The 25,000-nt window shown below is 45.0% G+C and overlaps 1 pseudogene; it reads left to right on the forward strand.

Moving 5' to 3' along the window:
* The window catches only part of LOC115125107 (junctophilin-1-like), a 110,741-nt pseudogene that overhangs the window by 31,001 nt on the left and 54,740 nt on the right, over positions 1-25,000 (forward strand).

The raw sequence follows: 25,000 nt of genomic DNA on the forward strand, positions 1-25,000 counted from the left end.
ACCAAGGAACTTGAAGCTCTCAACCTGCTCCCCACTACAGCCCCCGTTGATGAGAATGGGGGCATGAGATTGGCCACCTTTCTCTCTCCCCAATATGTCCACCTTTCTCTCTCCCCAATATGTCCACCTCTCTCTCTCCTCAATATGTCCACCTTTCTCTCTCCTCAATATGTCCACCTTTCTCTCTCCTCAATATGTCCACCTTTCTCTCTCCTCAATATGTCCACATTTCTCTCCCCAATATGTCCACCTCTCTCTCCTCAATATGTCCTTCAATCTGAAGTGCCATCTCTAACAGTATAAGATGGACAGACTACATCTGACCAGATGACATGAGATTTTAGTTTTGGGTTAACCCACATTATAGCCCTCCTGTGTTACACTACTTTACACTGTGTGTGTGTGTGTGTGTGTCCCTCTCCCTCTGTGTGTGTGTGTGTGTGTGTGTGTGTGTGTGTGTGTGTCCCTCTCCCTCTGTGTGTGTGTGTGTGGGGGGGGGGGGGTAGAGGGGAGAAGGAGGGGGGGAAGAGAGGGAGGTGGTAGAGAGTTTGGGAGAGGGAGGTGGGAGGGAGGAAGATAGGGAGGAAGATAGGGAGGTGGTAGAGGAGTTTGGGAGAGGGAGGTGGGGGAGAGAGAGAGGGAGGGAGGTGGTAGAGGGGAGAGGGAGAGGGAGAGGGAGGAGGGAGGAAGAGAGGGAGGTGGTAGAGGGGAGAGAGGAGAGGGAGAGGGAGGTAGAGAGGGAGGTGGTAGAGGGGAGAGGAAGAGAGGGAGGAAGAGAGGGAGGTGGTAGAGGGGAGAGGGCTATATTTCTCTTTAAGTGAATTTAGCATATCTCATAATAGCAGGAGCCGAAAATATATAACTCCATTAGAAGATGTGCTGGCCACCGCCCTGCTGCCGTGAATCAATCATTCTGGATGTGGGCGTTGGGTTTCTCTGGCCAACTAATAGTGTTAGTCAAGCTTAAATAATCCTGACTTAACACTCTGGCCAACTAATAGTGTTAGTCAAGCTTAAATAATCCTGATTTAACACTTTGGTCAACTAATAGTGTTAGTCAAGCTTAAATAATCCTGACTTAACACTCTGGCCAACTAATAGTGTTAGTCAAGCTTAAATAATCCTGATTTAACACTTTGGTCAACTAATAGTGTTAGTCAAGCTTAAATAATCCTGACTTAACACTCTGGCCAACTAATAGTGTTAGTCAAGCTTAAATAATCCTGACTTAACACTTTGGCCAACTAATAGTGTTAGTCAAGCTTAAATAATCCTGACTTAACACTCTGGCCAACTAATAGTGTTAGTCAAGCTTAAATAATCCTGATTTAACACTTTGGTCAACTAATAGTGTTAGTCAAGTTTAAATAATCCTGATTTAACACTCTGGCCAACTAATAGTGTTAGTCAAGCTTAAATAATCCTGATTTAACACTTTGGCCAACTAATAGTGTTAGTCAAGCTTAAATAATCCTGACTTAACACTCTGGCCAACTAATAGTGTTAGTCAAGCTTAAATAATCCTGATTTAACACTTTGGTCAACTAATAGTGTTAGTCAAGCTTAAATAATCCTGACTTAACACTCTGGCCAACTAATAGTGTTAGTCAAGCTTAAATAATCCTGATTTAACACTCTGATGTTAGTCAAGCTTAAATAATCCTGATTTAACACTCTGGCCAACTAATAGTGTTAGTCAAGCTTAAATAATCCTGACTTAACACTCTGGCTAACTCACATACTTCCTGTGTCTGATCCAGTCTGGGGGGGGGGATACTTTACACTATGTGTGTGTGTGTGTGTGTGTGTGTGTGTGTGTGTGTGTGTGTGTGTGTGTCTGTGTGTGTGTGTGTGTGTGTGTGTGTGTGTGTGTGTGTGTGTGTGTGTGTGTGTGTGTGTGTGTGTGTGTCTGTGTGTCTGTGTGTGTCCTTGTGAGTCTGTGTGTGTGTGTGTGTGTGTGTGTGTGTGTGTGTGTGTGTGTGTGTGTGTGTCTGTGGGTGTCCGTGTGAGTCCGTGTGTGTGTGTGTGTGTTGTGTGTGTGTGTGTGTGTGTGTGTGTGTGTGTGTGTGTGTGTGTGTGTGTGTGTGTGTGTGTGTGTGTGTGTCCGTGTGAGTCTGTGTGTGTGTGTGTGTGTGTGTCCATGTGTGTCCGTGTGAGTCCGTGTGTGTGTGTGTGTGTGTGTGTGTGTGTGTCTGTGTGTCTGTGTGTGTCCGTGTGAGTCTGTGTGTGTGTGTGTGTGTGTGTGTGTGTGTCTGTGGGTGTGTGTGTATGTGTGTGTATATGTGTGAACAATATTACATTAACCCTGACTAGAAACCGAGCCAACTGTCTGAGCCTGTTAACCATGTGGGTATTGAGGTGTGTGTGTGTGTGTGTGTGTGTGTGTCTGTGTGTCTGTGTGTGTCTGTGTGTGTGTGTAGGCGCCTGGTGTTTTTGGGTCAGTTGTAGCCAACTGTCTGAGCCTGTTAACCATGTGGGTATTGAGGTGTGTGTATGTAACTGTCTGAGCCTGTTAACCATGTGGGTATTGAGGTGTGTGTGTATGTGTAACTGTCTGAGCCTGTTAACCATGTGGGTATTGAGGTGTGTGTGTATGTGTAACTGTCTGAGCCTGTTAACCATGTGGGTATTGAGGTGTGTGTGTGTAACTGTCTGAGCCTGTTAACCATGTGGGTATTGAGGTGTGTGTATGTGTAACTGTCTGAGCCTGTTAACCATGTGGGTATTGAGGTGTGTGTGTGTGTGTGTGTGTGGGTGTGTATGTGTAACTGTCTGAGCCTGTTAACCATGTGGGTATTGAGGTGTGTGTGTGTGTGTGTGTGTGTGTGTGTGTGTGTAACTGTCTGAGCCTGTTAACCATGTGGGTATTGAGGTGTGTGTGTGTAACTGTCTGAGCCTGTTAACCATGTGGGTATTGAGGTGTGTGTATGTGTAACTGTCTGAGCCTGTTAACCATGTGGGTATTGAGGTGTGTGTGTGTGTGTATGTGTAACTGTCTGAGCCTGTTAACCATGTGGGTATTGAGGTGTGTGTGTGTAACTGTCTGAGCCTGTTAACCATGTGGGTATTGAGGTGTGTGTGTGTAACTGTCTGAGCCTGTTAACCATGTGGGTATTGAGGTGTGTGTGTAACTGTCTGAGCCTGTTAACCATGTGGGTATTGAGGTGTGTGTGTGTAACTGTCTGAGCCTGTTAACCATGTGGGTATTGAGGTGTGTGTGTAACTGTCTGAGCCTGTTAACCATGTGGGTATTGAGGTGTGTGTGTGTAACTGTCTGAGCCTGTTAACCATGTGGGTATTGAGGGTGTGTGTGTAACTGTCTGAGCCTGTTAACCATGTGGGTATTGAGGTGTGTGTGTGTAACTGTCTGAGCCTGTTAACCATGTGGGTATTGAGGTGTGTGTGTGTAACTGTCTGAGCCTGTTAACCATGTGGGTATTGAGGTGTGTGTGTGTAACTGTCTGAGCCTGTTAACCATGTGGGTATTGAGGTGTGTGTGTGTAACTGTCTGAGCCTGTTAACCATGTGGGTATTGAGGTGTGTGTGTGTAACTGTTGAGCCTGTTAACCATGTGGGTATTGGTGTGTGTGTGTAACTGTCTGAGCCTGTTAACCATGTGGGTATTGAGGTGTGTGTGTGTAACTGTCTGAGCCTGTTAACCATGTGGGTATTGAGGTGTGTGTGTGTAACTGTCTGAGCCTGTTAACCATGTGGGTATTGAGGTGTGTGTGTGTAACTGTCTGAGCCTGTTAACCATGTGGGTATTGAGGTGTGTGTGTGTAACTGTCTGAGCCTGTTAACCATGTGGGTATTGAGGTGTGTGTGTGTAACTGTCTGAGCCTGTTAACCATGTGGGTATTGAGGTGTGTGTGTGTAACTGTCTGAGCCTGTTAACCATGTGGGTATTGAGGTGTGTGTGTAACTGTCTGAGCCTGTTAACCATGTGGGTATTATTGAGGCCTGTTAACCATGTGTGTGTAACTGTCTGAGCCTGTTAACCATGTGGGTATTGAGGTTAACCATGTGGGTATTGAGGTGTGTGTGTAACTGTCTGAGCCTGTTAACCATGTGGGTATTGAGGTGTGTGTGTGTGTAACTGTGAGCCTGTTAACCATGTGGGTATTGAGGTGTGTGTGTGTAACTGTCTGAGCCTGTTAACCATGTGGGTATTGAGGTGTGTGTGTGTAACTGTCTGAGCCTGTTAACCATGTGGGTATTGAGGTGTGTGTGTGTAACTGTCTGAGCCTGTTAACCATGTGGGTATTGAGGTGTGTGTGTGTAACTGTCTGAGCCTGTTAACCATGTGGGTATTGAGGTGTGTGTGTGTAACTGTCTGAGCCTGTTAACCATGTGGGTATTGAGGTGTGTGTGTGTAACTGTCTGAGCCTGTTAACCATGTGGGTATTGAGGTGTGTGTGTGTGTAACTGTCTGAGCCTGTTAACCATGTGGGTATTGAGGTGTGTGTGTGTGTAACTGTCTGAGCCTGTTAACCATGTGGGTATTGAGGTGTGTGTGTAACTGTCTGAGCCTGTTAACCATGTGGGTATTGAGGTGTGTGTGTGTGTAACTGTCTGAGCCTGTTAACCATGTGGGTATTGAGGTGTGTGTGTGTAACTGTCTGAGCCTGTTAACCATGTGGGTATTGAGGTGTGTGTGTGTAACTGTCTGAGCCTGTTAACCATGTGGGTATTGAGGTGTGTGTGTGTGTAACTGTCTGAGCCTGTTAACCATGTGGGTATTGAGGTGTGTATGTGTAACTGTCTGAGCCTGTTAACCATGTGGGTATTGAGGTGTATGTGTAACTGTCTGAGCCTGTTAACCATGTGGGTATTGAGGTGTGTGTGTGTAACTGTCTGAGCCTGTTAACCATGTGGGTATTGAGGTGTGTGTGTAACTGTCTGAGCCTGTTAACCATGTGGGTATTGAGGTGTGTGTGTGTAACTGTCTGAGCCTGTTAACCATGTGGGTATTGAGGTGTGTGTGTAACTGTCTGAGCCTGTTAACCATGTGGGTATTGAGGTGTGTGTGTGTAACTGTCTGAGCCTGTTAACCATGTGGGTATTGAGGTGTGTGTGTGTAACTGTCTGAGCCTGTTAACCATGTGGGTATTGAGGTGTGTGTGTGTAACTGTCTGAGCCTGTTAACCATGTGTATTGAGGTGTGTGTGTGTAACTGTCTGAGCCTGTTAACCATGTGGGTATTGAGGTGTGTGTGTGTAAGCCTGTAACCTGGGAGCCTGTTGTAAACCATGTGGGTATTGAGGTGTGTGTGTGTAACTGTCTGAGCCTGTTAACCATGTGGGTATTGAGGTGTGTGTGTGTAACTGTCTGAGCCTGTTAACCATGTGGGTATTGAGGTGTGTGTGTGTAACTGTCTGAGCCTGTTAACCATGTGGGTATTGAGGTGTGTGTGTGTAACTGTCTGAGCCTGTTAACCATGTGGGTATTGAGGGTGTGTGTGTAACTGTGAGCCTGTTAGGTGTGTGTGTGTGTGTATGTGTAACTGTCTGAGCCTGTTAACCATGTGGGTATTGAGGTGTGTCTGTGTAACTGTCTGAGCCTGTTAACCATGTGGGTATTGAGGTGTGTGTGTGTGTGTAAAGCCTGTTAACCATGTGGGTATTGAGGTGTGTCTGTGTAAGAGCCTGTTAACCATGTGGGTATTGAGGTGTGTGTGTGTAACTGTCTGAGCCTGTTAACCATGTGGGTATTGAGGTGTGTGTGTGTAACTGTCTGAGCCCAACCATGTGGGTATTGAGGTGTGTGTGTGTAACTGTCTGAGCCTGTGGTAACTGTCTGAGCCTGTTAACCATGTGGGTATTGAGGTGTGTGTGTGTGTAACTGTCTGAGCCTGTTAACCATGTGGGTATTGAGGTGTGTGTGTGTGTGTATGTGTAACTGTCTGAGCCTGTTAACCATGTGGGTATTGAGGTGTGTGTGTATGTGTGTGAGCCCCTGTGTGTAACTGTCTGAGCCTGTTAACCATGTGGGTATTGAGGTGTGTGTGTATGTGTAACTGTCTGGTGTCCCCATGTGGGTATTGTGGTGTGTGTAACTGTGAGCCTGTTAACCATGTGGGTATTGAGGTGTGTGTGTAACTGTGAGCCTGTTAACCTGTGTGTAACTGTCTGAGCCCCATGTGGGTATTGAGGTGTGTGTGTGTAACTGTCCTGTTAACCTGTGTGTAACTGTGAGCCTGTTAACCATGTGGGTATTGAGGTGTGTGTGTGGTAACTGTGAGCCCCATGTGGGTATTGAGCCTGTGGGTGTGTGGTGTAACTGTCTGAGCCTGTTAACCATGTGGTATTGTGTGTGTGTGTAACCCCCTGTTAACCATGTGGGTATTGAGGTGTGTGTGTGTAACTGTCTGAGCCTGTTAACCATGTGGGTATTGAGGTGTGTGTGTGTGTGTGTGTAACTGTCTGAGCCTGTAACCATGTGGGTATTGAGGTGTGGTGTGTGTGTGTGTGTGTGTGTGTGTCTGAGCCTGTTAACCATGTGGGTATTGAGGTGTGTGTGTGTGTGTGTGTGTGTGTGTGTGTGTGTCCCCTGTGTGTGTGTGTCCCCTGTTAACCATGTGGGTATTGAGGTGTGTGTGTGTAACTGTCAGGCCTGTTAACCATGTGGGTATTGAGGTGTGTGTGTATGTGTAACTGTCTGAGCCTGTTAACCATGTGGGTATTGAGGTGTGTGTGTGTGTGTATGTGTAACTGTCCCCTGAGGTGTGTGTGTATGTGTAACTGTCTGAGCCTGTTAACCATGTGGGTATTGAGGTGTGTGTGGTGTCCTGAGCCTGTTAACCATGTGGGTGAGGTGTGTGTGTATGTGTAACTGTCCCTGTTAACCATGTCCTGTCTGAGCCTGTTAACCTGTGTGTAACTGTCTGAGCCTGTTAACCATGTGGGTATTGAGGTGTGTGTGTAACTGTCTGAGCCTGTTAACCATGTGGGTATTGTGTAACTGTGAGCCTGTTAACCATGTGGGTATTGAGGTGTGTGTGTGTAACTGTCTGAGCCTGTTAACCATGTGGGTATTGAGGTGTGTGTGTGTAACTGTCCTGTTAACCATGTGGGTATTGAGGTGTGGTGTAACTGTCTGAGCCTGTTAACCATGTGGGTATTGTGTGTGTGTAACTGTCTGAGCCTGTTAACCATGTGGGTATTGTGTGTTGTGTGTAACTGTCTGAGCCTGTTAACCATGTGGGTATTGAGGTGTGTGTCTGTGTAACTGTCTGAGCCTGTTAACCATGTGGGTATTGAGGTGTGTGTAACTGTCTGAGCCTGTTAACCATGTGGGTATTGAGGTGTGTGTAACTGTCTGAGCCTGTTAACCATGTGGGTATTGTGTGTGTGTGTGTGTAACTGTCTGAGCCTGTTAACCATGTGGGTATTGAGCCTGTTAACCATGTGTGTGTGTAACTGTCTGAGCCTGTTAACCATGTGGGTATTGTGTGTAACTGTCTGAGCCTGTTAACCATGTGGGTATTGAGGTGTGTGTGTGTAACTGTGAGCCTGTTAACCTGTAACTGTCTGAGCCTGTTAACCATGTGGGGTGTGTAACTGTCTGAGCCTGTTAACCATGTGGGTATTGAGGTGTGTGTGTGTAACTGTCTGAGCCTGTTAACCATGTGGGTATTGAGGGTGTGTGTGTGTAACTGTCTGAGCCTGTTAACCATGTGGGTGAGGTGTGTGTGTGTAACTGTCTGAGCCTGGTTGTGTAACTGTCTGAGCCTGTTAACCATGTGGGTATTGAGGTGTGTGTGTGTAACTGTCTGAGCCTGTTAACCATGTGGGTATTGAGGTGTGTGTGTGTATGTGTAACTGTCTGAGCCTGTTAACCATGTGGGTATTGAGGTGTGTGTGTAACTGTCTGAGCCTGTTAACCATGTGGGTATTGAGGTGTGTGTGTGTAACTGTCTGAGCCTGTTAACCATGTGGGTATTGATGGTGTAACTGTCTGAGCCTGTTAACCATGTGGGTATTGAGGTGTGTGTAACTGTCTGAGCCCATGTGGGTATTGAGGTGTGTGTGTGTAACTGTCTGAGCCTGTTAACCATGTGGGTATTGAGGTGTGTGTGTAACTGTCTGAGCCTGTTAACCATGTGGGTATTGAGGTGTGTGTGTAACTGTCTGAGCCTGTTAACCATGTGGGTATTGAGGGTTATTAGATTTAGATTTAGATTTTATATTAGATTTATTTTTAAATTTTCATTTAGCAGACACTTTTATCCATAGCACCATCCAGCTGGGTGTCCCCTGTGGTGTCCCCTGTGGTGTCCCCTGTGGTGTCCCCTGTGGTGTCCCCTGTGGTGTCCCCTATGGTGTCCCCTGTGGTGTCCCCTATGGTGTCCCCTGTGGTGTCCCCTGTGGTGTCCCCTGTGGTGTCCCCTATGGTGTCCCCTGTGGTGTCCCCTGTGGTGTCCCCTATGGTGTCCCCTGTGGTGTCCCCTGTGGTGTCCCCTGTGGTTGTGGTGTCCCCTATGGTGTCCCCTGTGGTGTCCCCTGTGGTGTCCCCTATGGTGTCCCCTGTGGTGTCCCCTGTGGTGTCCCCTGTGGTGTCCCCTGTGGTGTCCCCTATGGTGTCCCCTGTGGTGTCCCCTGTGGTGTCCCCTGTGGTTGTGGTGTCCCCTATGGTGTCCCTGTGGTTGTGGTGTCCCCTGTGGTTGTGGTGTCCCCTATGGTGTCCCCTGTGGTTGTGGTGTCCCCTGTGGTTATGGTGTCCCCTGTGGTGTCCCCTGTGGTGTCCCCTATGGTGTCCCCTGTGGTGTCCCCTGTGGTGTCCCCTATGGTGTCCCCTGTGGTGTCCCCTATGGTGTCTCCTGTGGTGTCCCCTGTGGTGTCCCCTGTGGTGTCCCCTGTGGTGTCCCCTATGGTGTCCCCTATGGTGTCCCCTGTGGTGTCCCCTATGGTGTCCCCTGTGGTGTCCCCTGTGGTGTCCCCTATGGTGTCCCCTGTGGTGTCCCCATATGGTGTCCCCTGTGGTGTCCCCTGTGGTGTCCCCTATGGTGTCCCCTATGGTGTCCCCTGTGGTGTCCCCTATGGCGTCCCCTGTGGTGTCCCCTGTGGTGTCCCCTGTGGGGATCGAGGAGTGAGGGAGGGAGAGAGGGATGGAGAGAGGGGTATGGGAGAAGGAGGAGGGAGGGAGAGCGGGAGAGAGGGAGGTGGTAGATGGGTATGGGAGAGGGAGAGAGAGGAGGGAGAGAGAGCGAGGTGGTAGATGGGAATGGGAGAGGGAGGAGGGAGAGAGAGCGAGGGAGGCAGAGAGGGAGAGGGAGGTGTTAGAGGGGAGAGGGACGAGGGAACGAGAGAGGGAGGGAGGTGTTAGAGGGGAGACGGAGAGGGAGGAAGATAGGGAGGTGGTAGAGGAGTATGGGAGAGGGAGGTGGGAGGGAGAGAGAGAGGGAGGTGGTAGAGGGGAGAGGGAGAGGGAGGAGGGAGGAAGAGGTGTGGTCAGCAAGGCAGAGAGAAGGAGGCTGTAGCTTAGTAATGTAGCTGGTAGACAGCCAGTAAAATTAGACATACCTCAGCAGTTCTACAATACATCTTCTGGAGGGAGGGAGGGAGGGAGGGAGGGAGGGAGGGAGGGAAAGAGAGAAAGAGAGAAAGAGATCATCTGCATGCAGAATTCTGCAAAAATATCCTCCGTGTACAACGTAGAACACCAAATAATGCATGCAGAGCAGAATTAGGCCGATACCCACTAATTATCAAAATCCAGAAAAGAGCCGTTAAATTCTACAACCACCTAAAAGGAAGCGATTCCCAAACCTTCCATAACAAAGCCATCACCTACAGAGAGATGAACCTGGAGAAGAGTCACCTAAGCAAGCTGGTCCTGGGGCTCTGTTCACAAACACAAACACACCCTACAGAACCCCAGGACAGCAGCATATTTAGACACAATCAAATCATGAGAAAACAAAAAGACAATTACTTGACACATTAGAAAGAATTAACAAAAAAACAGAGCAAACTAGAATGCTATTTGGCCCTACACAGAGAGTACACAGCGGCAGAATACCTGACCACTGTGACTGACTCAAACTTAAGGAAAGCTTTGACTGTGTACAAACTCAGTGAGCATAGCCTTGCTACTGAGAAAGGCCGCCGTAGGCAGACATGGCTCTCAAGAGAAGACAGGCTATATGCTCACTGCCCACAAAATGAGGTGGGAACTGAGATGCACTTCCTAACCTCCTGCCCAATGTATGACCATATTAGAGAGACATATTTCCCTCAAATCTCTCTCTCTCTCTCTCTCTCTCTCTCTCTCTCTCTCTCTCCCCCCCCTCTCTCTCTCTCTCTAAATCTCTCTCCCTCCCTCTCCCTCTCCCTCTCTCTCTAAATCTAAATCTCTCTCCCTCCCTCTCTCTCCCTCTCTAAATCTCTCTCTCTCTCTCTCCCCCTCTCTCTCTCTCTCTCTGTAAATCTCTCTCCCTCTCCCTCTCTCTCTCTCTCTCCCCCTCTCTCTCTCTCTCTCTCTCCCTCTCTCTGTTGTGTCCCAGTATAGAGAAGAGATGTCTGTGTGTCCCAGTATAGAGAAGAGATGTCTGTGTGTCCCAGTATAGAGAAGAGATGTCTGTGTGTCCCAGTATCTTCTAGTGGCTCCAGTGGCTTATTTATGGAATGGAAGCATATGTCTCCCTCCTCATCCATTTTAATATCTCACACAGACACACACTGTCCCCGGTGCTGCACGCAGCCGCACACCATTAAAACAGGACGCCTCACTGTCCAAGGTCTGGAGCAGTCAGAAATAGAGCTATCAGTATAGGGCTGATGAGGAGAGTGGAAGGGAGGGGAGAGAGAGAGAGAGAGAGAGAGAGAGAGAGGGGAAGGGAGGGAGAGACACCCAGAGCTAGAAGAGGAGGGAGAGAGAGGGGGGCAGGGAGATAGACAGACGGAGAGAGAGGGGTAGAGAGAGATATGGAGAGAGAGTGAAAAGCAGGGAGAGAGACAGAAACACAGAAAGAGAGAGAGAGAGAGAGAGAGAGAGATAAAGAGGGAGAGGCAGAGAGATTGAGAAAATAGAAAGATAGATATAGAGAGAGAGAGACAGAGAGAGACTGAACTACTGGACAAAATACAAACCCTCCAACCCAATAAGGCCTGTGGTGTTGGTTGTATCCTAAATAAAATAATACAATATATAGACCACAAATTCCCATTTGCCTAACTTAAACTCTTTAACATCATTCTTGGCACTGGCATCTTCCCCAATATTTGGAACCAGGGACTAAAAGTGGAGACAAATTTGACCCCAATAACTAATTTTTTAAAATTTTATCTGTATTTCTGGTTTTGAACTACAGGACAAATTATAAACCCAAAAAGACTTGTGGTGTTGATGGTATCCTCAATTAAATGATAAAATATACAGACCACAAATTCCAATTGGCTATACTAAAACTTTTTAACATCATCCTTAGCTCTGGCATCTTCCCCCAATATTTGGAACCAAGGACTGATCACCCCAATCAACAAAAGTGGAGACAAACTTGACCGCAATAACAATAATATGCATCAACAGAAACCGACCCCAATAACTACCGATGGATATACGTCAACAGTAACCTTGGGAAAATCCTCTGCATTACAATAACAGCAGACTTGTACATTTCCTCAGTGAAAACAATGTACTGAGCCAATGTCAAATTGGCTTTTTACCAAATTACCGTACGACAGACCACATATTCACCCTGCACGCCCTAATGGACAAACAAACAAACCAAAACAAAGGCAAAGTCTTCTCATGCTTTGTTGATTTAAAAAAAGCTTTTGACTCAATTTGGCACCAGGGTCTGCTATACAAACTGATGGAAAGTGGTGTTGGGGGAAAAACATACAACCTCCATGTACACAAACAACAAATGTGCGGTTAAAATTGGCAAAAAACACACACGTCTTCCCACAGGGCCGAGGGGTTAGACAGGGATGCAGCTTAAGCCTCATCCTCTTCAACATATATATCAACGAATTGACGAGGGCACTAGAACAGTCTGCAGCACCTGGCCTCACCCTATTCGAATATGAAGTCAAATGTCTACTGTTTGCTGATGATCTGGTGCTTCTGTCCCCAACCAAGGAGGGCCTACAGCAGCACCTAGATCTTCTGCACAGATTCTGTCAGACCTGGGCCCTGACAGACCTGGGCCCTGACAGACCTGGGCCCTGACAGTAAATCTCAGTAAGACAAAAAATAAAGGTGTTCCAAAAAAAAAAGTTCCAGTTGCCAGGACAACAAATACAAATTCCATCTAGATACGGTTGACCTAGAGCACAGAAAAAAAAACTACACATACCTCGACCTAAACATCAGTGCCACAGGTAACTTCCACAAAGCTGTGAACGATCTGAGAGACAAGGCAAGAAGAGCCTTCTCTGCCATCACAAGGAGCATAACATTTGGCATACCAATGATAACCTGGCTAAAAATACTTCAACCAGTTATAGAATCCATTGCCTTTTATGGTTGTGAGGTCTGGGGTCCACTCACCAACCAATAATTCACTAAATGGGACAAACACCCAATTGAGACTCTGCATGCAGAATTCTGCTAAAATATGTACTTGGTGCACGACGCATATTTCCCAAACAATTCATGCAGAGCAAAATTAGAACTATACCTGCTAGGTATCAAAATCCATAAAAGAGCTGTTAAATTCTACAACCACCTAAAAGGAAGTGATGCCCACACATTCCACCACAAAGCCCTCACCTACAGAGAGATGAACCTGGAGAAGAGTCCCCTCAGCAACCTGGTCCTGGGGCTCTGTTCACAAACACAAACAGACCCTACAGAGAGATGAACCTGGAGAAGAGTCCCCTCAGCAACCTGGTCCTGGGGCTCTGTTCACAAACACAAACAGACCCTACAGAGAGATGAACCTGGAGAAGAGTCCCCTCAGCAAGCTGGTCCTGGGGCTCTGTTCACAAACACAAACAGACCCTACAGAGAGATGAACCTGGAGAAGAGTCCCCTCAGCAAGCTGGTCCTGGGGCTCTGTTCACAAACACAAACAGACCCTACAGAGAGATTAACCTGGAGAAGAGTCCCCTCAGCAAGCTGGTCCTGGGGCTCTGTTCACAAACACAAACAGACCCTACAGAGAGATTAACCTGGAGAAGAGTCCCCTCAGCAAGCTGGTCCTGGGGCTCTGTTCACAAACACAAACACACCCCACAGAGGCTGGGGACAGCAACAATTAGAGCAACAATTAGATCAAACCAAATTATGAGAAAGCAAAAAGATAACTATTTGACACACTGGAAAGAATCAACTAAATAAAACAGAGCAAATTGGAATGATATCTGGCCCTAAACAGAGAGTACACAGTGGAATAATACCTGACCACTGTGACTGACCCAACATTAAGATCTGTGACTATGTACAGACTCAGTGAGCATAGCCTTGCCATTTGTATTTGTATTTGTATTTATTAAGGATCACCATTAGTTCCTGGCAAAGCAGCAGCTACTCTACCTGGGGTCTATTATGGATCCACATTAGTTCCTGGCAAAGCAGCAGCTACTCTACCTGGGGTCTATTATGGATCCACATTAGTTCCTGCTAAGGCAGCAGCTACTCTACCTGGGGTCTATTATGGATCCACATTAGTTCCTGCCAAGGCAGCATCTACTCCTCCTGAGGTTTATTAAGGATCCCCAATAGTTTCTGCCAAGGCAGCAGCTACTCTTCCTGGGGTTTATTAAGGCTCCCCAATAGTTTCTGCCAAGGCAGCAGCTACTCTTCCTAGTGTTTATTATGGATCCCAATTAGTTCCTGCCAAGGCAGCAGCTACTCTTCCTAGTGTTTATTATGGATTCCCATTAGTTCCTGCCAAGGCAGCAGCTACTCTTCCTGGGGTTCATTATGGATTCCCATTAGTTCCTGCCAAGGCAGCAGCTACTCATCCTGGGGTTTATTAAGGATCCCCATTAGTTCCTGCCAAGGCAGCAGCTACTCTTCCTGGGGTTTATTATGGATCCCCATTAGTTCCTGCCAAGGCAGCAGCTACTCATCCTGGGGGTTTATTATGGATCCCCATTAGTTCCTATCAAGGCAGCAGCTACTATTCCTGGGGTCCAAACACATTAAGGCACTTACATTACTTGTAAATCAAAAGATAAAACAGTACATCATATAACATTACTACACCACTACATATCTACAGTACTAAATGTATAAAACCACCATTCGACGTTATTTCAATGTCCGTGTGTGTAGCGTTTGTGTGCGGATCCGTCCGTCTGTACCTGTGTGTGTGTGTCTCTTCACAATCCCTGCTGTTCCATAAGGTGTCTTTTTATCTGCTTTTTAAATCTGATTCCACTGCCTGCATCAGTTACCTGATGTGGAATAGAGTTCCATGTAGTCATTGTTCTATGTACAGTAGTACTGTGCATTTCACATAGTCTGTTCTGGACTTGGGTACTGTGAAGAGACCTCTGGTGGCATGTCTTGTGGGGTATGAACAGCTGTCTGAGCTGTGTGCTAGTAGTTTAAACACAGACAACTCGGTTCATTCAGCTTGTCAACACTTCTTACAAAAACAAGTAGTGAAGAAGTCAATCTCTCCTCCACTTTGAGAAAGGAGAGACTGACATGCATATTATTCATGTTTTTTCTCTGTGTTCATCCAAGTGCCAGCTGTGCTGCCCTGTTCTGAGCCCCACTTTGTGGCACCTGTCCACACGACTGAACAGTAGTCCAGGTGCGACAAAACCAGGGCCTGTAGGACCGGCCTTGTTGATGGTGTTGTTAAGAAGACAGCGCAGAGTTTTCTTATGGACAGACTTCTCCCCATTTTAGCTACTGTTGTATCAATATGTTTTAACCATGACAGTTTACATTTCAGGGTTACTCCAAGCAGTTTAGTCACCTCAACTTGCTCAATTTCCACATTATTCATTATAATATTTAGATGAGATTTAGGGTTTACAATTATTTGTCCCAAATACAATGCTTTTAGTTTTTGAAATATTTAGGACTAATTTCTTCCTTGCCACCCATTTTGAAACTAACTGCAGCTCTTTGTTGAGTGTTGCTGTCATTTCAGTCACTGTAGTAGCTGACGTGTATAGTATTGAGTCATCCACATACATAGACACACTGGCTTTACTCAAGGCCAATGGCACGTCGTTAGTAAAGATTTTTAAAAGTATGGGGCCTAGACAGCTGCCCTGGGGAATTCCTTAATCTACCTGGATTATGTTGGATTATGCCATAGGCAGACCTGGCTCTCGAAAGATGACAGGCTATGTGCCCACTGCCCACAAAATGAGGTGGAACCTGAACTACACTTCCTAACTTCCAGCCAAATGTGTAACCACATTAGAGACACATATTTCCCACGGATCACACAGACTCACAAAGGATTTGAAAAACCAATCAAACATTGATAAACTCCCATATCTGTTAGGTGAAATTACACATTGCTGGTAGACTCAAGTTGTAGAAACATCTCAAGTATGATCAATGGAAACCGGATGCACTTGAGCTGAATTTAGAGTCTCATAGCAAAAGGGTCTGAATAGTTATGTAAATAAGGTATTTCTGTTTTTAATTTTTTACAAATTTGCAAAAATGTCTTAAAAACCTGTTTTTGCTTGGTCATTATGGGGTATTGTGTGTAGATTGATGAAGAAAAACATTTACAGAATCCATGTTAAAATAAGGCTGTAACGTAACAAAATGTGGAAAAAGTCAAGGGGTCTGAATACTTTCTGAATGCACCGTATTATTGCATGGAACTCAAAATCTGTAACGATCGTCTGTGGTGGAAGAAGGTGAGGACCAAAGTGCAGCGTGGTTTGTGTTCATGATGATATTTATTAAACTCAGAACACTAAACACAATAACAAAGAGAATGAAATGAAACCGAAACAGTTCTGTAAGGTGACGAAAAAACACAAAACAGAAAATATTAACCCACAAAACACAGGTGAGAAAAGACTACCTAAGTATGATTCTCAATCAGAGACCACGAACGAACGACACCTGCCTCTGATTGAGAACCATACCAGGCCAAACAGAAAACCACAACATAGAAAAAAGAACATAGACTACCCACCCCAACTCACGCCCTGACCAAACTAAAACAGACTACCCACCCCAACTCACGCCCTGACCAAACTAAAACAGACTACCCACGCCAACTCACGCCCTGACCAAACTAAAACAGACTACCCACCCCAACTCACGCCCTGACCAAACTAAAACAGACTACCCACCCCAACTCACGCCCTGACCAAACTAAAACAGACTACCCACCCCAACTCACGCCCTGACCAAACTAAAACAGACTACCCACGCCAACTCACGCCCTGACCAAACTAAAACAAAGACATAATAAAAGAACATAGACTACCCACCCCAACTCACGCCCTGACCAAACTAAAACAAAGACATAATAAAAGAACATAGACTACCCACCCCAACTCACGCCCTGACCAAACTAAAACAAAGACATAATAAAAGAACATAGACTACCCACCCCGACTCACGCCCTGACCAAACTAAAACAGACTACCCACCCCAACTCACGCCCTGACCAAACTAAAACAAAGACATAATAAAAGAACTAAGGTCAGAACGTGACAACATCAAACCTGGTTTAAAAAAACAGATTAAGCAACACCTCGCAGCACAACGCCTCTCCTCTATTTGACCTAGATAGTTTGTGTGTTTGTATTGATATGTAGGCTACGTGTGCCCACACTTATTTGATGTAGTTCTGTCCTTGAGCTGTTCTTGTCTATTAATGTTCTGTATTATGTTTCATGTTTCATGTTTTGTGTTGATTCCAGGAAGAGTAGCTGCTGCTTTTGCAACAGCTAATGGTGATCCTAATAAAATACATAATACCAGTATCATTCAACAGGAGCCTTGCCTGGCATGTCTAGGATTGACTGGGGCTTAACTGATCTACTCTGTTCTTCTTCCTGTCAGTCTCTACTCTGTTCATCTTCCTGTCAGTCTCTACTCTGTTCATCTTCCTGTCAGTCTCTACTCTGTTCTTCTTCCTGTCAGTCTCTACTCTCTCTTCTTCTTCCTGTCAGTCTCTACTCTGTTCATCTTCCTGTCAGTCTCTACTCTGTTCTTCTTCCTGTCAGTCTCTACTCTCTTCTTCTTCCTGTCAGTCTCTACTCTGTTCGTCTTCCTGTTAGTCTCTACTCTCTCTTCTTCTTCCTGTCAGTCACTACTCTCTTCTTCTTCCTGTCAGTCTCTACTCTCTCTTCTTCTTCCTGTCAGTCTCTACTCTGTTCTTCTTCCTGTCAGTCTCTACTCTGTTCTTCTTCCTGTCAGTCTCTACTCTGTTCATCTTCCTGTTAGTCTCTACTCTGTTCTTCTTCCTGTCAGTCTCTACTCTGTTCTTCTTCCTGTCAGTCTCTACTATGTTCTTCTTCCTGTCAGTCTCTACTCTCTCTTCTTCTTCCTGTCAGTCTCCACTCTGTTCGTCTTCCCCTCAGTCTCTACTCTCTCTTCTTCTTGCTGTCAGTCTCTACTCTCTTCTTCTTCCTGTCAGTCTCTACTCTCTTCTTCTTCCTGTCAGTCTCTACTCTCTCTTCTTCTTCCTGTCAGTCTCTACTCTCTCTTCTTCTTCCTGTTAGTCTCTACTCTCTCTTCTTCTTCCTGTCAGTCTCTACTCTCTTCTTCTTCCTGTCAGTCTCTACTCTCTCTTCTTCTTGCTGTCAGTCTCTACTCTCTTCTTCTTCCTGTCAGTCTCTACTCTCTTCTTCTTCCTGTCAGTCTCTACTCTCTCTTCTTCTTCCTGTCAGTCTCTACTCTGTTCTTCTTCCTGTCAGTCTCTACTCTGTTCTTCTTCCTGTCAGTCTCTACTCTGTTCTTCTTCCTGTCAGTCTCTACTCTCTCTTCTTCTTCCTGTCAGTCTCCACTCTGTTCGTCTTCCCCTCAGTCTCTACTCTCTCTTCTTCTTGCTGTCAGTCTCTACTCTCTTCTTCTTCCTGTCAGTCTCTACTCTCTTCTTCTTCCTGTCAGTCTCTACTCTCTCTTCTTCTTCCTGTCAGTCTCTACTCTCTCTTCTTCTTGCTGTCAGTCTCTACTCTCTTCTTCTTCCTGTCAGTCTCTACTCTGTTCTTCTTCCTGTCAGTCTCTACTCTGTTCTTCTTCTTCCTGTCAGTCTCCACTCTGTTCGTCTTCCCCTTAGTCTCTAGCATATAGTGAATTATTGTTATTATTGTTGGCATCCCGAATAGCACCTAATTCACTATACCATGCCTTCTGAACGTTTTGGACCCCTTGACTTTTTCCACATTTTGATACATTACATACTTATTCTAAAATAGATTAAATAAATAAAAATCCTCTGTAATCTACACACAATACCCCATAATGACATCACAATACCCCATAATGACATCACAATACCCCATAATGACATCACAATACCCCATAATGACAAAGTGAAAACAGGTTTTTAGACATTTTTGCAAATGTATTAAACACTAAAAACAGAAATACCTTATTTACATAAGTATTCAGACCCTTTGCTATAGTGGTTCTTCCTTTAAAAGTTGCAAGTTTACACCGGCGGGACTTAGAGGTACCCAGCGTCACGGCGTCATTGCTCCAGACCACCACAAGGGGGAGTTAGAGCACTCATTATGCGCTTGGGTCCCAAGGTTTTTATATGACCAATCATATCGAGTGGTTCCAATGACGATTATGACGCGAGCCACCCGTCCCTGGGTGAAGATGGCTGACAAAACATCACGGGCGGACCAAATGTAAGTAGTTATAACGTTATAATGAGTCATGCAAAACATGAACAATTGAGAGGAATATGTTAGTTAATGTAGAGACAAACGTTTGTGCATATTCTTTTGTCATAAAGTTCATTCATGAAAATCGCTATTTAGCAAGTTATCTGTCTAGCTAACATTAGCCAGCTAGATTGACAGTGTATTGACATGATAATACATTTGTAATTCGTGTTGTTTAATGTTTTAGGGACTCCTGAGAAAACCAGCAAACCAGGCTGTCATCTTGTGAAAGATTGGATGTAAAGAATCTAGCTAGCTAAAGCATTTACTGCAAATTAAATGTACAATTGTGTTAGCTTGCCTTGCAACGCTAACTAACGCTTTACTTGCTTAATGTGTAGTGGAGGATAAAAATAACTGTATGCCTATGGATGTGTAGCTAGCTGGTCTGTGTATGGACCCTAAATTGTTAGGTTCTGAACTAATATTCATACCAATTTATGAACCTCAGAAATCATAGTTGTTGTATCAACTTCAAGTCTGAATGACATTAATGAAGCCAATGGATTGAGTAGAGTATAATAACTTTATTGTGGCAAGTCGGATGCAAGGATTCAAGCCCTACATATACAGTGGGGCAAAAAAGTATTTAGTCAGCCACCAATTGTGCAAGTTCTCCCACTTAAAAATATGAGAGAGGCCTGTAATTTTCATCATAGGTGCACTTCAACTATGACAGACAAAATGAGGAAATAAAATCCATAAAATCACATTGTAGGATTTTTAATAAATTTATTTGCAAATTATGGTGGAAAATAAGTACACCCTCCATCTGCATTAATCTGAGGACACAGGATAGTATTTCAATGAGATACTTAATTTCAACCAGTGGAGAATTTGAAACGCTTTATTGAAAGAAGTTCATTATTCAGGTGTTATAAATACATAATACATTATAATTATGATAATTATAATATAAATATAAATACAAGTTCAATCTGTACTTCAATGCACATATGTTGTGCATTATAAAGCGAGGAAGAAAGACGAGGTGGGTTGAGAGGTGTAGAAGACAGAAAGACGAGGTGGGGAGAGAGGTGTAGAAGACAGAAAGACGAGGTGGGGAGAGAGGTGTAGAAGACAGAAAGACGAGGTGGGGAGAGAGGTGTAGAAGACAGAAAGACGAGGTGGGGAGAGAGTTGTAGAAGACAGAAAGACGAGGTGGGGAGAGAGGTGTAGAAGACAGAAAGACGAGGTGGGGAGAGAGGTGTAGAAGACAGAAAGACGAGGTGGGGAGAGAGGTGTAGAAGACAGAAAGACGAGGTGGGGAGAGAGGTGTAGAAGACAGAAAGACGAGGTGGGGAGAGAGGTGTAGAAGACAGAAAGACGATGTGGGGAGAGAGGTGTAGAAGACAGAAAGACGAGGTGGGGAGAGAGGTGTAGAAGACAGAAAGACGAGGTGGGGAGAGAGGTGTAGAAGACAGAAAGACAAGGTGGGGAGAGAGGTGTAGAAGACAGAAAGACGAGGTGGGGAGAGAGGTGTAGAAGACAGAAAGGGAAAGAGGTAAGAACAGCGGCAGACAGCATATGATTAATTCATTACAGTGCTACCCTAATATTTTCTCAGTTCATCACAATTACATTGGCTCTAGCGGTGTCTCCTAACCAGCCTTGGGCCCGAAGGTTATCTTAAGAGCGGGTGAGGTGGCGAAGATGGGACTGGCTTCCTCTCTCACATCAAAACACACCTGCAGACGAGAGACAGATACATAGAGAGAGAAAGCATGATTAAGCCTTGGTTTTTTAAATTCTAACACGGTCAGTCATCATAATCATCAGGAGTTGAAATGCAAAACTGACCTTGGATCAGTAACTCGGGGACTACTGCATCTCTTTAATAATACTTCCTGTATAATATAAACTGACCTGGGATCATTAACTCTGAGACTACTACATCTCTATCTGTATTTCAATGTAAAGCATCTCTTTAATAATACTTCCTGTATAATATAAACTGACCTGGGATCATTAACTCTGGGACTACTACATCTCTATCTGTATTTCAATGTAAAGCATCTCTTTAATAATACTTCCTGTTGACCCAACCAAGTGACCTCTCACCTCTGACCATGCTGTGCCCTCTGTGTCAGCCAGTTCAGAAGCAGGAGGGGTTCACCAACACAGCTGATATAGCCTAGAGGATTTAGAGAGAAGGGGAGAGGGATGACGTGAAGAAGAGAGACTGTTATTGTGTGTGTGTGTGGTCTCACCTGGTGTCCACACTAAGTGGCTCCAGAGTACTTTATGCTGAAAAACAGACACATGAGGACAAACAGTAGAAGATAATGTCAATAGAAGATACTGTATTTGACGCAGACACCTATCAGAGTGTACCTGAAACATTTAAATATAGAGGGCTATGTGTCTCACCACTTGGTTATTGCCAGGCTAACCCCCAGGGAAATCAAGACTTGGCAGCAAACAGATAGCAACAGATAGTCCAGTGAAAATGGCTGTGTTAATGTGGTGTAAATCTGAAAATTAGCAGCTGCCATTTTAAGTTTTTTTTTTTATGAATGCATTTGAGCCAGGTTCCATGTACAACGAGACAGACAGAGATGGAGAGAGAAGAAGAGCACAGAACAGTTTAATTACCTCTGGTTATGGACACTTTCGCCAGCAATAAAGTTTCCACGGCCTGTTCATCAGACAGTGAACGTCTGCTAATATCTACATGTTCGACCCCTTGATCAGCTCATTCTAGAACACCTAACTTCCACCAACCAGGTAACATTCTAGAACACCTCAATTCCACCAACCAAGTAACAGTCTAGAACACCTAAATGCCACAAACTAAGTGACATTCTAGAATACCTAACCTAACTTCCCCCAACCAACAGGCCAGGTAACATTCTAGAACACTTAACTTCCACTAACTAGGTAACATTCTAGATCCCCAAACTTCCACCAACCAGGTAACAATCTAGAACCCCTAAAGCAGCAATAACACCGGTCTCCTGCGTGCCCTGCATTCTGTAGTACAGACATGGCCTGTTCTCCCTTATGTAAGGAATTATTCCCATGTTTACTACAGTATGTACTGTATTCTAGACTTCACAGTAGCCTAATAAACAAATACACATATTTCGTTAATAAAATAATGATTAAAGAAATACTCTTTCAAAATGCAGATGTTGATTTAGTTATGGATCCATAGCGAATTACTATGGGAAAAAATATCACTGATTTACAGAAATATTGGAACAAAGTTGTCGTATAAAGGCAAACCATTTAGAATCCTCCAATCCTGTAACCTACTTCCGACCGTCACGTTGTACAGCGTAAACCCTGAAGGTTTCGTTTTTCTCTGAATAGAAACACCATAATATTTAATCAAATGAATTAGGCCAACTTTATTAAAAATCAATCCACATATACTATGTTATTACAAAAAAAAAAAAGGTTTTAAATTATCTTGTATATATATATATATTCAATACAGAATATTATCAAATGCTTCTCAAAGATCCCCGCTGGTGGTCAAATTATCAATAACTGTCAGTAACAGAAAAAAAATGGCTGAAAATTAAAGGACGCGCCACAGAATGCTGCAGCAGTGCCACAGTATGACGCAACTTTTGAAGGAGGAACCTATGAGACTCAAAATTGAGCTCAGGTGCAACCTGTTTCCATTGATCCTCCTTGAGATGTTTCTACAACTTGATCAGAGTCCACCCGTGGTAAATTCATTTGATTGGACATGATTTGGAAAGGCACACACCTGTCTATATAAGATCCCACAGTTGACAGTGCAGGTCAGAACCAAAAAACAAGCCATGTGATCGAAGGTAATGGCCGTAGTTCTGAGACAGGATTTTGTTGAGGCACAGATCTGGGGAAGGGTACCAAAACATTTCAAAGAAGTTTGGAACCACCAAGACTCTTCCTAGAGCTGGCCGCCCGGCCAAACTGAGCAATCGGGGGAGAAGGGCCTTGGTCAGGGAGGTGACCAAGAAGCCGATGGTCACTCCGGCAGAGCTCCAGAGTTCTTCTGTGGAGATTAGAGAACCTTCCAGAAGGACAACCATCTCTGCAGCACTCCACCAATCAGGCCTTTATGGTCGAGTGGCCAGACGGAAGCCTTTCCTCAGTAAAAGGCAGATGACAGCTCGCTTGGAATTTGCCAAAAGGCACCTAAAGACTCTCAGACTATGAGAAACAAGATGGTCTGATGAAACCAAGATTGAACTCTTTGGCCTGAATGCCAAGCATCGCGTCTGGAGGAAACCTGGCACCATCCCTGGTAAATCTACCACCATTAGTGGTGGTACAATTATGATGTGGGGATGTTTTTCAACGGTGGGGACTGGGAGACTAGTCAGGATGGAGAGAAAGATGAACGGAGCCAAGTACAGAGAGATCCTTGATGAAAACCTGCTCCAGAGCGCTCAGGACCTCTGACTGGGGCAAAGGTTCACCTTCCAACAGGACAATTACCCTAAGCACACAGCCAAGACAACACAGGAGTTGCTTAGAGACAAGTCTCTTAATGTCCTTGAGTGGCCCAGCCAGAGACCGGACATGAACCCGATGTTACATCTGGAGAGACCTGAAAATAGCTGTGCAGCGACGCTCCCCATCCAACCTGACAGATCTTGAGAGGATCTGCAGAGAAGAATGGGAGAAACTCCCCAAAAACAGGTGTGCCAAGCTTGTAGAATCATAAACAAGAAGACTCAAGGCTGTAATTGCTGCCAACGGTACTGGCTTCAACAAAGAACTTAGTGAAGGATCTGAATGCTTATTTAATTTATGTCATATTTGAGTTTTTGATATATAATAAATAGACACAAATGTCTAAAAAACTATTTTTTTCCTTTGTCATTATGGGGGTATTTTGTGTAGATTGATGGAAAAAAAGCAATTGAATCCATTTTAGAATAAGGCTGTAACCTAACAAAATGTTGAAAACGTCAAGGGGTCTGCTTTCCCATTTTTTAAAAATCCACTGTGTTGTTTACTCTCTGTTCCTCTGCTGTAATTGTGTTCTGGTCTGAGTTTGTTCCTAAAAATCCTCTGTCCCTAATATATATATGCAGTGTGTGTGTGTGTGTGTGTGTGTGTGTGTGTGCGCGTGAGTTCGTGTGAGTGTGTGTGTGTGTGTGTGTGTGTGTGTGTGTGTGTGTGTGTGTGTGTGTGTGTGTGCGCGTGTGTGCATGTGAGTGTGTGTGTGTGTGTGTGTGTGTGTGTGTGTGTGTGTGTGTGCGCGTGCGTGCGTGCGTGCGCGTGTGTGTGCGTGTGCGTGTGCGTGTGTGTGTGTGTGTGTGTAAGCTACCATCTCACCACAGTATTATGCAGCTATGTGGTAATACTAATCATGATCCCTAAACTCATTAGGGCATTTTGGCTTTCGGGTACATTCTGTTGGATGTTGCCTGTGTCTCCTCCCTCTCCAACTGTTGTTCTTGTTCTGAATGTAACCCTATTCTCTATTCCCTTTTGATTCTGCTCAAAGGTAGTGTACTATATAGGGAATATGGTGCCATAGGGCTCTGGTCTAAAGTAGTGCACTATATAGGGAATAGGGTTCCATAGGGCTCTGGTCTAAAGTAGTGCACTATATAGGGAATAGGGTTCCATAGGGCTCTGGTCTAAAGTAGTGCACTATATAGGGAATAGGGTGCCATAGGGCTCTGGTCTAAAGTAGTGCACTATATAGGGAATAGGGTTCCATAGGGCTCTGGTCTAAAGTAGTGCACTATATAGGGAATAGGGTTCCATAGGGCTCTGGTCTAAAGTAGTGCACTATATAGGGAATAGGGTGCCATAGGGCTCTGGTCTAAAGTAGTGCACTATATAGGGAATAGGGTTCCATAGGGCTCTGGTCTAAAGTAGTGCACTATATAGGGAATAGGGTGCCATAGGGCTCTGGTCTAAAGTAGTGCACTATATAGGGAATAGGGTGCCATAGGGCTCTGGACTAAAGTAGTGCACTATATAGGGAATAGGGTTCAATTTGGGACATAACGATAGAGGAGAAGTGTTCCAGTCAACCATGCTGCTCTCTCATATAGAGGAAACCAGACTGGATAAGTGTTCTAGATTCTAGTCAGCCATGCTGCTCTCTCATATAGAGGAAACCAGACTGGAGAAGTGTTCTAGATTCTAGTCAGCCATGCTGCTCTCTCATATAGAGGAAACCAGAATGGAGACGTGTTCTAGATTCTAGTCAACCATGCTGCTCTCTCATATAGAGGAAACCAGACTGGAGTAGT

The sequence above is a fragment of the Oncorhynchus nerka genome, unplaced genomic scaffold (assembly GCF_034236695.1).
Source record: "Oncorhynchus nerka isolate Pitt River unplaced genomic scaffold, Oner_Uvic_2.0 unplaced_scaffold_21___fragment_4___debris, whole genome shotgun sequence".
Lineage (NCBI taxonomy): Eukaryota > Metazoa > Chordata > Actinopteri > Salmoniformes > Salmonidae > Oncorhynchus > Oncorhynchus nerka.